Source organism: Pithys albifrons, chromosome 3 (genome assembly GCF_047495875.1).
Source record: "Pithys albifrons albifrons isolate INPA30051 chromosome 3, PitAlb_v1, whole genome shotgun sequence".
In the NCBI taxonomy this organism is placed as follows: domain Eukaryota; kingdom Metazoa; phylum Chordata; class Aves; order Passeriformes; family Thamnophilidae; genus Pithys; species Pithys albifrons.
This window is the reverse complement of record NC_092460.1, coordinates 96,698,370-96,716,668: the sequence shown is the minus strand read 5'-3', so window position 1 is coordinate 96,716,668 and position 18,299 is coordinate 96,698,370. Positions and strand designations below refer to the sequence as shown.

Genomic DNA, 18,299 nt, shown 5'->3' with positions numbered 1-18,299 from the left:
AAATACAGTAACAGCAGATAGAAAGCAGTCCATGAGGCTCCTGGAATGTGTGGAAGAACTTTCTGACACAGCTGGCGAGGAAATCAGCTAGGGAAAGTAACCACTGGACCTGCTGTTTGTGAACAGAGAAAGACTTGTGAGTGATGTGATGGTTAGAGGCCCTCTTGGGCAGTGATCAAAAAGTGATAGTTTTTGATTTTTTCAAGTAAGGAGAGGGGTCAGCATTGCTGTTTTGGAGGGCAGGATTTGGGCTTTTTAGGAGACTGGTTGAGGTAGTCCCTTGGGAGGCAGTCCTGAAGGGCTAAGTTGACCAGGAAGGTTGGACATTCTTCTAGAAGGAAATCCTAAAGACACAGGAGCAGGCTGTTCCCATCTGTCAAACTACTAGTCAGTGGAGAAGAACAGCCTGACTGAACAGAGATCTTTGGCTGGAACTTGGGGGGGGTGGGGGGGGGGCGATGGGGAAGGGAGAATTTAGGACCTTTGAAAAAAGGGGCAGGCAGTGCAGGAGGACTAAAAGGATATTGTGAGGTTACACAGAGAGAAAATTAGAAGAGCCAAAGCCCGTTGAGAACTTAACTTGGCTACTGCTGTAACAGGCAGTAAAAATGGTTCTACAAATACATCAGCAACTACAAGAGGGCTGAGGATAGTTTCCTCAAGGGGATGCAAGGGGAAACATCATGACAAAGAATGAGGTAAAGACTGAGGTATTTAATGTCTTCTTTGCCTCAGTCTTTAATAGTAAGATTGTCCCCCTGTACTCAGCAGTGATGAGGCCACACCTCAGACCCTGAGGTCAGTTTTGGGCCGCTGACTACAAGACACACACTGAGATGCTGGAGCATGTCCAGAGAAGGACAAAGGAGCTGGAGAAGGGTCTGGAGCACAAGTCTGATGAGGAGAAGCTGAGGGAGCTAGGGTTGTTTAGCCTGGAGAAAAGGAGGCTCAGGGAGGATTTTATAGCACTCTACATGCAGATCCCTGGAAGGAGCGTGTAGCCAGGTGGTGGTTGGTCTCCTCCCAAGTAACAAGTGATAGGACTAGAGGAAATGGCCTCAAGTTGCACCAGAGGCAGTCTAGCTTAGATATTATAAAAAGATTCTTCACTGAAAGTGTTTTCAAACACTGGAACAAGCTGCCCAGGGGCAGTGGCAGAGTCACCATTCCTGGAGGGATTTAAAAGACATGTAGATGTGGCATTTGGGGATGTGGTTTAGTGATGGGCTTGGCAGTGCTGAGTTAACGGTTGGACTTGATATCTTAAATGTCTTTTCCAAGATCAACAATTTTATGACTTAACATGAGTGTGAGCTGTAATAGTGTTACATTAAGCACAGAATGCAGTTGGAAAACTAAATTCAGAGTCACTTATTATTTCTGGATGGACTTTGGAGATGGGGAGGATAAGGAAACAGCCCCACTGAAACAGTCAGTGCACTTGAAGTGGCTGAGCAGAGGAGCAGGTCAGACAGGCTGCTGCTGCCTATATGTGACTGTGTGTGTTTGCACTGTCAATTAATTGCATTTCCTTGTAATGTGGTAGTGATTTCATCCAGGGGAAATGAAAAAATGTGCAGTTAAATAACCCTCTCTGTGTATGTGTAATTTCTGGAGCCTCCTGTGAATGCTAATACTGTTATTCGACAAGTTATTTCTTAGCTCTTGCAACCACACAGCAGAGCACAAGTGAAAGTTTTGTGAAGTTCTCAGTGATTTTCCCAGTAAAAACACAGGACTTTGGTGAAGGCATGATCTGCTTTTGTTTGTCTCTGCAGTTCCTAATCACTGGATAAAACTCTTCATTTATTTTCATGGAAATAATAGGGAAAAGAAAGATCTATCGTTTGTTTAAAAAAAAAAAGTCTAAAGGTATAAATTCTTCAGGTATGTGAACTCAACTCAAAAAACGAATCTAAGCCAAGGAAATATTTCAATCTGAAATCTGTGGCTCTGCTTTTTTTGTTGTTGTTGTTCTCTACTTCTGGCTGCAATTGTGTGAGATGGCGCCTGTTTGGAGGTGTTAATCTATACATAATGAAATTTGAGAGAACACACGTACTATATCTGTAGTGCTCCAACTGTTCTTTGAGATCCCTGTGAATGCATCTCACATAATAACCAAAGAAAACAGCAGAAAGCCTGTGATTAGAAACCTAACAAGTAGAGCTTATTTAGTGATAGCTAAAAAAGCTCCAATTCACATGTGCTGGCTTGCTTTATACAGCTCAACAAGACAGATCTGTGGTTTGTCGGTGAAGAAAACACTTTAAAACAGAGCACAGGAATTTATGATTTCCAGGCTCACTTTGAAAATCTTTTTCCAATGTTCTTTTTCCTTCTGAAAGCTCTTTTTTAAAGGATCAAGACCTGTCACACTAGCCAATTTAATCTTTTTTCTCCACCCTAAGTCAGTGATGTGAGGACCTTTCAGGTAAACAGCACTGGAAGATTAAGACCATTAAACCATTAACAGCCCAGCTACTACCTGTGCTGAGTCCATATTGGAGAGTTTTACATAAAATCACTGACCATTCCTTCAGTACCAACTTCATGCTTGGCCTTATTTTCTGGAACCTTGTGTGTTTGTCACTTGCTGAATAGGAGGAAGGGTGCAGTCTAGGTCAAAACAACTTGTGCTTGAGCAGTCTGTGGCATGTAGACATAAACAGGAGTGTAGTCAGAAGTAATTGATGTGTCAATTTGTTATCCCTGAATATTGCAATATACTGGTAACTTGCATACTAGGTTGTTATGTATATTCCACATTCACTATCTATGTGGTTTGGGGGGAAATTTGGCTTTATGAAACAGTCCTGATGTACTAAAAATTTTTGTGAAATGGATAAAAGACTTATGTTTGAATTTTATTGATTTATAGTAGAGGAGGTGAAATAGAAGATTGTGTTTCTGGAGGCAAGGGTATGGAGACAAATCAGAATTGCCAGAATAAAGCAAGATGGGGAAGGGCAACATGAAGTAAAAGATGAGTGAAAAGCAAGAGGAGGTGAATGTGAACTGAATACTGGGAGTAAACCAGACTAGAAGAGATTTAAAATAGAAGAAATTTAAAAGGAACATTACTGGCAGTGAAACAAGGAAGAGCCACTGAGACTTCTGTCAGGAAAAGATGTGGAAGTACGGAGATAAACCTCAGAAAAGGAAGGGAAAAAGAAAGAACATCAGTTGGCTTGCTGGGTTCTGAGGATTTTTAACAAAAAAAATCTTGTGCATGTTGATAATATCAGCATATGAGGGGAGAACTTCAATAGCTGACAGATGATAATGTAACTGTCACTGTTGTGTGTGTGGGGAAATGTCTCTGGAGTTTATAAAAGTGATTCTAATTTCCAGTCCTCCCTATTTAAAATGCAAAGTTTTTACAAGCCTAATAACCTTAGTGTTGCTGTGGGGAGTGGATTTGGTGTTAACCCAGGGAGTGCTCCTTGTGAGAGTCACCACCAGGAACTTCCTGAAGCATCTGGGGTTTCCTCAGAGGTGTCTCCTGCAGTCCTGGAAAGACCTGGCCCCGTTTCACTTATGAGATCTGACGAGATCATAGCCCGGGGTGGGAATGGCTTCTGTGAAGAGCTCCACAGAATCGGGGAATAGGACAGATTGGGGTCGGGCTGACAAGATTTAAGCTGACACACATTTCGTGAAATGAAAAGGTCATGTTTCAATGAAAAAGAAGTGGGGGTTTTGTTTGTGGGATTTGTCTTCTGGCTTGAATTTCACTGATGGCACTCTGATCCACAAACAAAAGTGAATGAGGCCAACCCTTGAATATCAGGGTTTTATTAAGGATTTCAGGTTATTGCAGCTCATTCATCTCATATGTCCCAATTGCTCAAATATGCACTCCCACACCCTCTATATTTGAGGAGCCTTGCCCATTGTTTCATTAACTAATAAAATGCAAGAAATTTTGCACCTCTCTGTGCCATGGCAGAGCTGCTCTGATTCCTCTCCTTCTAGAGGGTTTGAGCTGGGGGAAAATGTCCCTGTCCTTTTGTCCCTGCTACAAAGTTTTAAACCTAAACAAGAAAGGATTTTAAATGTAGTAAAACTTCAACAAGGAAATACTTTCTTTTACTGAAGCATTCTTTGTTTGGTTTTGTTTTGGCTTGTGGGTTTTTTTTCCTTCTATTGAAACACAGCATCACCTCAAAGCTGTAGCTGTGCTCTGTGCTGCCTGTAAATGTAACAAAAAGAGTTGCTTCTGGCACATAGAGACTATAAGTTATATAAAATATAAAGCAACTAGAGAGAATTCTCACTAATATGAACTCTCCATCTGGAAATAAACGGTTGTAGAGGTATCTGCTGTGGACAAAGGGGTTGGAGGTTTCTGTTCTCTGCATTTGAGACTGCTTTTAAAAGCCTTCTGCTGATTGTTATTTTATTTCTCCTTACTGCTTTTCTCTTTGACATTGATTTGTTTACAGCTCTTTGAGTTGCACCCAATTTCCACCTGCCACAGAGGTGCAATGACTTAAGTTGGATCTCATACAAAGGAGTTCCTAACACCAGGTTCAAGTGCAGTTACCCCCTAAGGTGTGTGTATTAAGACCCTTAACACTTCCAGTCACTGGTCCTACATTTTCCCTTGTGCAGCTGGTCTGGTCACTGGAAGCAGTTGGTACCAGAAAGAGAAATCTTTAATTTTCCTAAACACACGTGCATTTTTATGCTATTTTTGGAACAGATGGAAGCTGCTTTCCCAAATGGTATTACTGACTAACGTGACAATAAATTCTTCCCCATATACTGTGGTGCTCCTTCCTGGAGGGACAAAGAGACACTTCCATTTCTGCCTTCTCTGATCAGAGCAATCAGCATGTCCATAGCATCTAAAGATGAGTATTTCCCTACTCAAGTGAATATCAGGCAGCAAATCTCCACTCCACGGGCAAATCAGATGTGCCAGGCATTTTAATGATGGGGTAGGTTAGCCAGGTTATAATTGTCTTTAATTTGCACTTCCAGAAGCTGTAACATTTACCTGAACATGATTGGCACTGGGAGAAGGGGAAAATTATGTCGCACTTTTGAAAAAAAAATCAAAGAAACAACTTCAGATCTCACATTTGAAACAGAATATCCTGCTGATTGACCATGCACATTGGTAGCAGTAGGATTTTTTTGATCCATAGAGCTGAATGATCCCTGCCAGTAGTGAACACAAAAAATTGGTTCCATGGTGGAAAGCATATTTTTTTCTTTTATTTTATCTTTTACTTTTTCTTTTTCAAGAGCATTTCAGAATGCTCAGCCCTTTTCCCAGCTGAATGGCATGTTGAATTCCTGTTCTTTGCTCTATTGTCCTCAGAGAGCTGGAAAATTTTTTAACTGAGGTTATCTGAGGTTTGTCTGCTTTAGTTATTTTAATAATGAGAAGAAGAGGCTGTCCTTCCCATCCCACCCACTATTGCACCATTTCACAGTAAAGTATAATTTCCTTCATGAGTGAGAGAGGGGTGATGAACATCATAACTGGTGCAGGGCTGTGCACCAGTCCTGGCGCATCTCATGAACTTGCAAACCAAGACTGTGTTTTCTTATGCTGTTGTGTCTTGCAAACTTCCCCTTTCTTTGCAGAAGTTCGTGCAGAAAATACCCATATAAGCTTTCATTTCACCCTTACTGCTGCATTTTTTTTATTTTTCACCTTCTACAGTGAATGGTTTTTGCTGTCAGTGTTTCTGTTCTGTAGGAGGGAGCTGTGGGTGGTTACAGCTGTAACGTGTGCGCCGTAATCTCGAAGCATTTGTTAAAAATTTCCCGTTTGCTCTGTTTCAATTTTTAACCAGTTGAGTGGCTTGTGCCCTGCCCTGGGGTGGCCTTGCAGCTCTGGCATTGCAGGCTCAATTGCATCCCACCACTTGCAAATTGAAGCAGGACCCCACAAGACCCACAGCCTCCAAAGAGAGAATGAGAGATGAAGATTTTATATTAAGCTGAGCAATTGCTGTGGGTGGAGTCGACTGAAGATTTAATTTTGTGTTTGGTTTATTTTTTTTCTCCCTCATATTCTGGCCAGCCAGTCCACAACCTACATTTCTGTTGAAGCTCCTGAGGGCTTATTAGAGGACAGTGGGAGTTGTCTTGTTGATAGCCAACAGCAGAAGGGCCGAAGTATTAACTGGGAAACCTGTGAGAAAAGGATACTGCTTCCTAAGAGGAAACAGAAGGCATGAACAGCAGGCAGTTTGGATGGGAAGAGGGATTCCAGATTAGGGGAGAGAAGGAAAGAGACCACTGCTTGCCTTGGTTTACATCCATCCCAAGTATTTGGAAGCATGTGGATATTACGACCTCATGTTAACATTCTCCACAAATCCTTTTTTTTAACTCGTCTTGTTGTGATGATGTGATATTTGCAACACACGTTTCCTTGATACTGTTGTTATAGAGACATCTCTCCTTGTGCCAACTATTAAGAGTCATCATGTGCAATGGCATTTGAGCTTATTCTTCTCCTGGCATTAGCAGGAAGATTTCTTCTCTTTGTAAATGTTGAAATGTTTTGCAGCTTAGTTATAAATATAGCAAAATCATGTTGCTTTAGTTCCAGCAGCTAGTAGAATCACTTTAAAATATAATTGAGTAAAAATTAGAATTTAAACAGCAATTTTGTCACTATTTTGTTACTTTAAGACCAAAAAATCCAACTTTTTTTAGTCATGATATGGATAAGCAGATCTCTTCTTTCTTTGTAGCTATTTTTAGATTCATGAGTCTCTTTCTCAGAGTCCTTGCAATTTATGTTAGCAGTGACTTCAAGATTGGAAGTGTGGATCTGCCTATTGAACAGTCTGTGCACTAATGGGTATAGGGTCTTGGGCTTTGCCAGGGAGACACACAGACTTGAAACCCTGGCTGCCTCTTGTTTATTGTTATGAATGAAAGCCAGCTGAAATAGGTGAGTCTCACTGCTGTACACTCCCACCCCTCTCTTTCTTTCCTTTTTTTTTTTCCCTCTCTCATTTTCTGGGGAGAGCCTTTGAACCCAAACACCTTTGAAATTCTGTTCCAGGTTTTACCTTTTCAAGTCTGGTCTCATTTTCATGCAGAGGATTTGGTCAGCCCTAATGGTAGGTACTAATGTGTGTTCAGGAGAGGTGGCTGCCTGGAAGAAGTTTGTGAGCCCTTCCATGAACTAATTGTGAGTTAGTATCTCGGTCTAACCTTCTTCAGAGCAGTGACAGGTATCTATTTACCCTTTTGTAAAGTAATTCAAGTGTTCAAATTCCCTGTTTGTTTTGAATCAGTTGAAACTTCTGCAGTTCTCTGCAAGGAAATATTTATTTATGCATATATAGAAAGTCTGAAGAGCAGGGGAAGAGAAATGACTCTCTTTTGGTCTCAGAGCTTCTCATTCAGTAAATTTATCTTTGCAAGGGTGAAATATTTTCATTAGCCCTGGGTTTTAATTTGTGTTTCTGTGTAAAAGTAGTAAGAGTATTGTTTGGGAAAATAACTGAGCCCTGGATAATTTTTTTTTTCATTCGGCTGACTTGAAGACTGAAGACATACATGGAAGATCTCTGACTGTGTCTGGAAATTAATGTCATTAGTCCCTGCTTTCACTGCAACTACTTTGGGGGAGGATCTTGGGGAACAATTTCTGTGCTAGACATTTGTGCTGTAGTTGGAAACCTGTTCCATCTCCTAAACATGTGTAAAAGGTGGACTCTGCCAGAAGAGCTTCATCAAAAGTTAATCAAAGAAGATAACGTAGGCAAAGGACGGATAAGTGACTTCAGGCTTCCCAATTCCCATGATTTGGATTACGCTGTTCTTAATATATATACTGGCCTCACCCTTTGAAAGAGACAGCCAGTAGAATAAGAAAACTGAACACGGCTTGGTGGTTGTAGTTTGCTATCTTTCTCCATCGCAACACTTATTTTGCAGTGTTCAGAAAAGATGTGTTACAGAGAGAGAGAACTTTACATGCCATATCTTCATTTAAAAGCTGTGGCATGCATTAAATTTAATTACTCTCCTTCTATGGCTTAAATTGAGGGCAGCTTCAAAAATGAGGGTGGCTTCTATTAAACTTAATTACTTTTCCCTCCAGTCTGCATGGTTAGTAATCACGGGTAGATTCTAAACAAAGATACAGTAGAGAGATTCTTTTATGAGAATAGGGCTGGAAAGTAGCCTATAAAATAGAGAGAGATGCCAAATACCTTTTATATCCAGCTTTAATTTATTATTGTTATAGTTAGCTAATACAATAACAATAATAATGTTTCAGCGTGATTAAGAAGGTATTTCTGGGGAAGGGGTGTTAGTTGAATTTGGCCTTTCAATGTTTAAGCAATGAATTCTTCAATTTCTTCAAGTTCTTTTGCAGATTTATGGGGTGAAAAAGGTTAATGATAGAATTTTTTTAAAATGTGTTCTATTGACTATAGACAGCAGATCTGACAGTTAAAATGAAAATTGTTCCAGAAAAAACTTGAGTCAAACTAATTATTTGAGATGTTATAGGGATGTATAATTATATTCACCTTTAAAAAAAAAAAAAAAGAGGAGGGGGGAAAAAGTTTTATTACAACTGTGCTTTTTAAAGAACAAGTGGAGAAATAAAAGCAGTAATTGTTCTTAATTATAGCTAACTGTAATTGCACACAACCGCAATATGCAGCACATCAGCAGCAGATTAGGAGATCCTGGCATATGTGTAGTGTACAGAGCAACTTGGAGAAGAGGTGTAGTTTTATGAATAGTTACGTATAATTTACATCTCCTACTTCGGATTCCATCCGTGTTGATTTTATTTTATTTTTATGGCTATTATGGTGAAATAATTGTCAGCTGGAAATTGCTGCTGCAATGATTTATCTGTTACAAACCAGTCAAAAACCCTCAAAAGGAAAACTTGTTTTCTTTTCCACCAGCGATGTGGTGTGACCAGGGGAAGATTTTCTCGAATGCCCTTGTGTAGCTGCTGATGCAGGTGGATGGCTGGCGGGATTTTTTTCTGAAGTATCTCAATATAACCAGCACCGAGCTCCCGAGGATTCTGCAGCATGGTTGAAAATCTTTGTTAGCAATCTACCCACAAATTTTTTGGATTCAAACCCCCTTGAAAATGTAACCAATGAGTCTTTATCCTGTGTGAAAATGCTGCTTCCAGGGATGCAAATGCCTAAAGGTAGACTCTGATTTCTTCTCTTTGCACCTGATTTACAGCCTCGCTTTTTTTCGGCTGTGCACACAGCTCCTGTTTTTGAGTGCACTTCTGCCTGTGAAACATTAAGCTGTCGTTACATGGTGAACTAAAGAGGGAGTGCAGATGCTCAAAGGAGGCTGCTGAGCTTCAAAAGGACTGGTTGTATTTCCTACTCCAAAACAGATCATTGCTGACAGAGCAGTGGTCAGGGTGCACCACGTCATCAATGAGCCTGTGCATGGTCCTGTGATGGTAGTTTCTGCATCCCTTGAGTACATCACATGTATTCAGTCTTTTTCTTGATGTGCCAGGATCCTCTCCCATGTTCCCAACCTGTTTTAAGCTGTTGCTTTTACACGAAAATAAATAAAACCCATCTGTCACTGAATGCCTTCCTTCCAAAACACAGTTTTGCAAAATGTTTCGATCATGGGCCAGCAGAAGAGTTAATTTAGCTTCAAACTTTGTGGACCAGAAAGGATCTTTGAAACTGCTGAGATAGGGTTGGTGTTTTGTTCTGCTTGCTGGTATAAACTACTGTCTCAGATGTAAGAAGCTGTGTTTCTAAGTTTGTTTGGCTCTGTAGTTTGTGAAAAGTGTGGATGCCTACCCCAAAGCAGCAGAGAAGGCTTTCTGAAGGAACCGTATGCCTTTTTAAAAAGGGTTTCACCAAGCTGGACAATGATGCACAAGGAGTGGCAGATATATTCAAGAGTGAAAGGCAGCATTGAGAAACTGGGTGAAATCACAGGAAAAAAAAGGCTAAATGGATGGCTGGGTACACAAGCAAACATGCAGAGATGTAGATATAACAGAAGTTAAACTCATTCTTGCAGGTAGCAATAAGAAATCAAAACTTGTTTTACTGTCTGGAGAATCTTGTGATAATGGGCATGTTCGAAAAAAACCGTTCACTTCAAATGGCAGCACTGTAGCAAAACTGTAACTATTACAGGGCTGCTAATAAGCAAATGTGAGCAGTATTTCTTGACAGCAGGCTGTGGTTGTTTTTTAATAAATCTGTCTTAAATAGAAAAAGAATAAAAGCTGACACCCAAATAGCAATCCACTTTGGCTACGGTTTTCTCACTCTAAGTATAGATGGATGCATTGACCCAGATCAGAAATTCTTGAAGGATAATTCTGGTTAGTAGAAGCCAACATGGAATTAGATGTGTATACATTTGTGTATGCGTTCCCAGAAAAGCTAATGATACAATTGCAAATGCTGAACATGTTCCCCACTCCTCTTTGTTAATACAGTGTTGCTTATGCCCCGCAATAAACTATTATTTCTGTGCTATTTCTGTAATTACATTTAATAATCATCTCTCACAGTCCAATAGTATCAAACGTAGGAGTCTTTTCAACAAACCATGATAAATAGCTCCTTGCAGAACTGTTGTACTTGAGGAAGCTTTATGGCTCTCTTTGTAAGATTTGTCATTTTCTTAATGCAGTTTCAAAAAGCTTCTGAGCTTTGTTATGGACCATCACTGTATTTTTCCCTTCCCCCTCTGCCTTGGAGTGTAGCTGGGTAAATGAAGCTTAATATGCCATTTCCAAGCACTGTGACACTCCTCCAGGGCTGGTTACATTTACCATTCCTAAAGTCTAAATAAGTGAGTTTTAATGAGCAGGAATGGTTGCTAATAGCCGATTCAGGTACTTAGTAGTCCATGTTATTTAACTGTGGTAGAATTACAGAACATAAATGGTCTGATGATTAATAGATGAACCTGCTACATATTGCAGCCTAATAGTTTTTGCCATTAAATGACTATCTTAACATCTTTTGGTTTGGATGTGGTTGGGGAGAAAAGGGCTTGCTTGTAGATTTATATCACTGGTAACTTACACTTTAAAACACTTTATATCATAATTTCACAAAACCATTTATATATTGTTCAGTAACATTTATGAACTTCTTTGAGAACAGTGGTACTTGTGTACTTCAATTTCCTGAGGTGACCAGCTCAGCAGATTTATTCTCTCTGCCTAGAGTTGTCAAAAATAAACTCAACCCATCCTTTTAAGGTCAGAAATAAGACAGTGAGTTAGATCTTAATCTCTTTTCTTCTCCTGTCCCATTAATTTTGGGCAGTGGTAGAGACACCAATAAGAACAAAACTTGACTGTGTTTTTTTAAACATTTCTGATTTGTGGGAGGACAGGTGGCAAGAGAGAAAAAAAATAAAAGAGGCAAGACAATAACAGATGAACAACAAATGAGCAAGAATGAAGAAATAATAGCCTCCAACATCTGTTGCAGTTTGTGCTGAGATACTCCAGAAGATACTGCAGTATTTATGGAAATAGTACAAGGACTGTTTTGAACTGCAGCTAATGGGACACAGGCTGCTGGCTGTGCACTCTGTGCACAGAGTCCTGTCTGCGTTTTTCCTATTCCATCCCACATTTCAACCTGATATCATTGTATTTCAGATTACAAGGAGGAGGTGCCAGGACAGAAAGGAACTAAGAAGTGAATTTATACTTGGCTAACAGCTAAAGGAAGTAACTATTTCAGCAGGTGGATGAAAAGACAATATGGACAGATGCCTGAAAGAAATGTTGGCAACACTGATGTTCCAGGTAGAGACAAGCTGTTTTCAGTAGTTCTTGTATCCATCTGATGAAAGCTCTGCTAAAGAAAAGCAGGCTTTTCCAAAGTCATGGAATTCTTCCCCGGGGACTGGGTTATGGCAGTGGCAGCATTTTTCAGGGCAGCTTTCTGTTTCCATAGCTGGCAGTGTAGGCAAAGAATTTTGCATCTGTCCATGGTACAGTGTGTGGCCATGTCCATTATCCCTCCTACTACTGCGTGGCACTTCAGGAAGAGTTTGTCTTGTGGGATTTCTGTCATTTTCTCCTTCTGAATGGAAAAATACCAGAATGTACACCACTCTCAAAACTGAACATGGGAAGACTCCACCCAAAACCTGGAAATCTGTGGGATTTTCAGGGGTTTTGTTGTTTTTCAGGAGGTTGTTTTGATTTGTTTTGTTGTTTTGTCTTGTTTTGTTTGTGCTTTGTGTAGTTTTGGGTTGGGTTTTTGTGAATTGGGTACACAAGACCATCCCCCTTCCTAACTTATGTTCCTTCCTCTAAGATACCTATACTTCAGTATCTCACTTTGTTCTAGAAGTCCCTCAGCTTCACAAAACTTCAGAGATCCCCAAATGCACATCTCAGCCCAGTTTGTACTGGGTAAGAAATGAGTAACTATTTGAATACATAGCTGAAGTATCCAAGTCGTTCTGCTTCACTGAAGTATTTTGAGATCAGGCCGAGATGCCATTTCCAACCTTGGCATTTCTTGGCAGAGAATCAGGAGTTACTTCTCTGAAATAAGTTTTAATAAAGACTAAATTTTTTGAGTGGCTTGAAGTCTGTGTATATCAGTGAAAACAGCTGACACCAGGGAATACCAAAGGTTTGAATTGTTACCACTGCGGTATTTCTGAGGGGAGATATGGGTGGGAAGAATGAGGTGTGGACATCCAATAGAACACAGTTGTTAGGGTGGCTTTTTCTGTTTGCTATTCATCACTGAAGACTTCAACATTTTACCCAACCAACAGCTGCTACATCATAAAAGACACTTGTGTAAATGGTACATATGATTGTGCCTCTCACCCTACACAAACATGACAAAGCCTTGAATATCAAAAGATATCTACTGTAGTCCTGTGCAACATCCCAGAAACTAAGGAAATAATCTAGGCCATCACCATCTATTGTACTTGAATAATTTTTATGCCTCATTATATATCTTATGCAACCTTCTGATTGTTTGACTTCTTGGGGTTGCTCAGCCTAGAGAAGAGAAGGCTCTGGGCAGGCCTTTAAGAGGCCTTAAGAGCACCTTCTAGTACCAAAGAGGATCTACAGGAAAGAGGTGGAGGGACCCTTTTTTGGGACACGTAATGATATGAGAAGGGGGAATGCTTTAAACTAAAGAAGATGGATTTAAATTAGATATTAGGAAGAAATTCTTCACTGTGAGGTAGTGAGACACTGGAACAGTTTGCCCAGAGAAGCTGTGGATGCCCCATCCCTGCAAGTGTTCAAGGCCAGGTTGGATGGTGTTTGGGGCAACCTGGTTCAATGGAAATGATCTTTAAGGTCCCTTCCAACCAAAACATTTTTATGACTCCATAATTCTGAATTAGCACAAGACCCAGCATTCTCCTTCAGTTCTATGTTTTTACAACTGAGTTTGACCTGAAATTAATGCTGAGACTTTGGGTGTGATTCCCTTCCTTTCCTTTGTACAGTGAGAAGGGATGGTGGTAAAGTACAACACTGCACCAATGGCAGTGGTAGCAGGAGCTACAGGTCAGTCAAATACCAAATGTGTAAGATTTTCTACTCCATGAGGTTACAGTAGATTGAATGAACATATGGGGAGGAATGTCTGCTCTGTTTTAGATGATCTTTCTTCTCATTTTGGAGAGAGACAGAGGGTATTTGCCTCCTACTGAGCTCATACAGCTCCCCGAGACAGTTGCCTGTGCATCACTTCCTTCTCCCCTTTGCTAACAGGGCAAGGGTGTAGGAGTTGGTAGCATGGTGGGTTCTCCCCCATGTTCTTCCTGCTGCTTGCTGTGTCCAAGAGAGCCAAATTTTGTACTCATGGTGCTTTCTTCCTTTTTTACAAGCCATCAGCTTTCAAAATGCAGCACTTCCCTGAGAGAACACATGGCAACAGCAGCTCCTGTGCTGCGAGAGCTGTACCTGCACATCCACGAAGGCAGGGGCTGACCTTGGAGCAAAGCACCAGAGTGGGATCTTTCTTCATTTCCTCTCCATGCCCTGGCATTTCTCCCTGCTGACCCTGGCTGTATTGCATCCCATCCGTGCCCCCATTACCAATCTCTAAAATGGACACTGCTGTGTTTCTTCCACCTATTAATTTTTATCTTGCTCTTTAATACCAGAGTAGAAGATGTATGAGAGAGAAGCTTTCATCTGGTGTCCTTGGTGGGTAGTTAGACAAGAGGTCAAGTTCTTAGTTGGGAGTTGTACTTAAATTGCAAGGAGTGAGGATTTGGTCTGAATTGTGCTTTAAATCATAAGTTGGCATTTATTTAACTTGTAAATTATAGTATTGCTGTCTTCAAAGATGTTGGGGTGAGACAAATCAAAATTAATTTTTTAAAATAAAATATATAAAATAGTCATGATGATGAGGACAGGTTTTATTTGGGATATTATTTGCATACAAGGATGTACACCACACTTGAATGGTTTAGGTGGCAGGTGGTTATCACTGAATGCACGGAGATTTCTTTCACCTAAGAAGGAATAAAAAATTCAGAAGTAGCAAATTTAGAATAGTGAAAAATGAGGCTTTTAAAAATAATCATGGGAGAAAACAACAAGCATGTTTGCTCATGTCCTTTATCTCAGTCAGCTAATCTTGCAGAATGTCAGCTTGCATAGAAATAGATTTTTACATATGAACTTGTTACATCACTTCCTAAAAAAAGGGTATTTAGCTCGTACTTAAATAGCACATTCAGAGAGTGTTTATGTAGTATTTCTGCTGCAAATATGTGATCCTTGTTAGGTAGCTAAGCTCAGTGTGAGGCTTTAAAATGGCATTGTATTTATTTGCTGCTTAATGTGTGAAAGATAAAATACTTGCAGAAGTACCAGTTTGAAATTTTGATAGTTTTTAATAGTTTTAATTTTTTGAAAGATGAAATTGTTTTTACTGTTTTGATCTCCATTCTTCATGGAAAAGAAAGCATACCAAAAAGATATGCTAAAAGCATGTGATACAGAGAAAGCAAAGCCTTCCCTGAAATCCACTAAATTACTCATAGCAAAACTGAATTCAAAATCTAAACCCCGTATTTTATCCAAACGTAGCTTGTTTATGTTCTGCACTCTAACAAAGCTGAGAAACTACCCAATTCAAGACCAGTGAAATATCTCGTGTCTCACAATGGTATTTCAATACACACTATTAATTCTTCCAAGTCAACTCAGACATAGTCCCCATGTGATTTTAGGAAGAGTAGAAAAAACAATGTGTCTTTGAAGGTGCCATTTTTCACCTCAAATGTGAAATCAATGTCCTGACCATTTGTGGTCATTAAAAATCCCACAACACCCTTCTGCATTGACTCTCAAGTCTTGGTGAAACTCCAAGAAAGTAATTATATTCCTCCTGATACAACCTTCCTTTTAAAGCTAATTTAAAGTTCCTCTTCAGCTGTTCTACCTTGCTTTAAGTGGAAAATCCTTCATATCCCTTTGCAACCTTTTCTTTAGTTCTGCTTTATACTGGCAATTAGTGGCCATTTTTGCCACACTGCTGATGCATGTCTGTGCAGGAGCAGCGAGCGTGTCTGCAAGCATGGACCTTACAATTAAAAAAGCTGTTCATTCATGGCCTGGTTAAAAAACATTGAAATTTATGGGATGTCTTCTTTTGAGTTGGTGGTCACAGAAACCATCATTGCTGTAGCTGAGAGGGGTGTTGTTCAATAGTAAGTTTGGGACCTCATTCTACCCTGATTTTCTTATTTAGCTGAGTCAGTGGTGCAGTGTGTCCAGTTAGGCAGAGCCAGGAATAAAGCAGCCAAAAGCATCAGGTGAGTTGTTTGTTGTGGCAAGTCAGGTTTTATAACTTTTCAAGTGATCCTCCCAAATACCTCATTTCTCTTCAACTTGTTTCTGTTTACAAATATATCCCTTCCAGCAAGATTAATGATTGTGTCAGTTGTGAGACTCTGTTTAGTAAAGGGTTGAACGCTTCACCCAAACCAGAAATATCAGCTTAACCTTTGGGGTTTTTTTTGTGCTTCATGGAGATTGAACACAAGTAATAGAACCAACTGCTGCTACACATCTCAGGGAATCAAAGTGATCATATTCACCTGTCTTGGAGAAAAACAGGACCTTCTAACCCTTCTAGTTGAAATGTCAACTGCCGGTTCTGCATTAGACATTTTTCCTCCCTAAACTGAAGACTCCCATACTCTTGGAGTTTTCTGCTTGCATTCATGCTGCATTCTCAATAGCACACCATACAGATCCCTTCTCCAGCCTTGCCCTTATCCTCATGTGCCTTGTGTGCCGTAGGCGGGCTTTATCCTCTCCCCAAAGTGTGAGATGGAAAAAGAAAGAACGGTGACACGATTGCAGGAATGTGTTGCTGCCTTTCTTTTTGCATCTTCCCCAGCACCCCGACAGATTGCTTATCTAGAGTCCATATGCTTTCCTTTTCAGAACAAAAATTGTGCTTGGTGGAGACGTAAACCTTCTAAGTCACTGAGGGTCATGACCCTGCGGAAGAAAAAGTGATTTCTGTGCATGGTCTCGACTTGTATGGTTTGAATGCAGTACTTGCTAAGGTTCCTGGCATACATCTAGCCCAGTATGTATTAGATGATCTCAACAGCACTTTGGAGCTTGCCCTGTCTCCTGTGCCTCACTTTATATCTCTGCAGAAGTACAGCACAGAATCCTAAACCCAGCCAAAGTCATCAAGTGTTTTGGGCTGGAAGGGACCTTAAAGATCATCTAGTTTCAAGCCCCATGCCATGAGCAGAGAAACCTCCCACTAGACCGGGTTAATCCAAGCCCCATCCAACCTGACCTTGAACACTTCCACGGATGGGGCAGCCACAACTTCTCTTGGCAAACTGTGCAAAATATTGCACAGTTAAACCTCAAAGCTGTGTTGTGCCAAATCTTGTATGTAGGTGGGTAACAGCAGCTGCCAGTCAGCCTCTGAGAGCACAGCACCATATGATTTCTCAGTGAGCAAGGCATTTAATACAAACACAACATTTTCCAGGTGTTATGAAGAGTTTTCCTGAGCAATTCTCTTTGGATGGAACTATTAGGCAGTAAAGTCTGTTTGCCGATCTTGATGCAGATCTTCCTACTTACACTTCACTATAAGCTTTTGACTAAAATATTTATACTTTGCTGCTTTGGTACACATCCTACTCCAGTCCTACAAGAAGAATTTCTCAGCCTGTAGAGGATAATGTCAAAATTTGTGTGTGATGATTGGTTCACCCACACTGGCTTTCTGGGCTTTGATAACAGCAACATCGTCCTCTCTTGAGGTGCCGAGTCAGAGCCTCTTTGTTATATCAAAGCACCTCACATGTCTCCTGTGTGATTTATAAACCTGCATTTTGCTTCTTTGGAAGACCTTATGTGAGGGTGTAGCATCTGGGGGGACAGAGCTCCTTCCCAACACCCTCGGGATTCCAACAGCACCTTCATCTTCCATAGGTACAGACCATGCTGCCCCAGATCCATCCTTTGCAGCTGAACACAAAATGCTTGGAAATTGTAAATGACCTTCCTGGAAATGCTGTGACTGCTCTTCTGTAATGTCACCTTCCATGTAACAGCTTTTTCAGGATCTTTAGCCTTGTCCTCTTCTGACCTTAGCCTTGTGCATTAGCCTATCCCATTTGCATTGGCACTGATTTCAGTGGAATTTGGGGCAGCTCTGAAGAAACATTTAAGTTTCTGTCCTAACCCTTTTTCAGGGTCATTTTTTCATATCATAGACAGGATGTGAAAATACATGGTCTTACATTCATTCTCTCTTTGAGTATTATCCTTTTTTTGGTGTTATCCAAGATTTTTGTTCCGCTGTAGATAAAGTAAATTATGAGTTATATTTATTGTGTGTGTCATTGGGGAGTACTAGGGGTCTGAAAATTGGTTGCACAAGTCTAGCTTCAGTTTCTTGAAATACTACAGAATGAGTATCCATTATCTTTAAATAAACTTTAAGGGTTTTCTTGATGAGTAATTTGCTCCAGAAGATTTTCTTTTTTAAACTCCCATGAAATATATTTATAGAGTAGTGTTTCAATTCCTGATATTTATAGGACACTTACAGTGAACATTAACCATCTTCAGCAGTCCGTGTACCATTTATTTCCAGTGACATTGCAGGGGTAATTGTGTTTGTTTTCTAGGAAAATATTATTTTTAGTTTCATACTCTAAAGGAAAGTTTAATTTGTTTTTATGGTATAAGTGTTTATTGAGTGGACAAGAAGCAGTGATATCTTTGGATAGTTGGGAAGTAAGCAGACTTCTCTTTTACATCTGAGTTTGAGTTT

General features: G+C 40.2%; 1 protein-coding gene across 4 annotated transcripts in view; it reads left to right on the top strand.

Annotated features, from left to right (window-relative positions):
* CELF2 (CUGBP Elav-like family member 2) overlaps nucleotides 1–18,299 on the top strand; it is a 553,335-nt gene that overhangs the window by 219,724 nt on the left and 315,312 nt on the right. Inside the window, exon 1 of one of the 4 annotated variants that reach the window (XM_071552837.1) lies at nucleotides 11,737–11,782. The exons of the other annotated variants lie outside the window; for them this stretch is intronic. The gene's annotated coding sequence lies outside the window, so the exon portion shown is untranslated. Of the gene's footprint in view, nucleotides 1–11,736; nucleotides 11,783–18,299 lie in introns of those variants that run through there. 4 annotated transcript variants of the gene reach the window in all.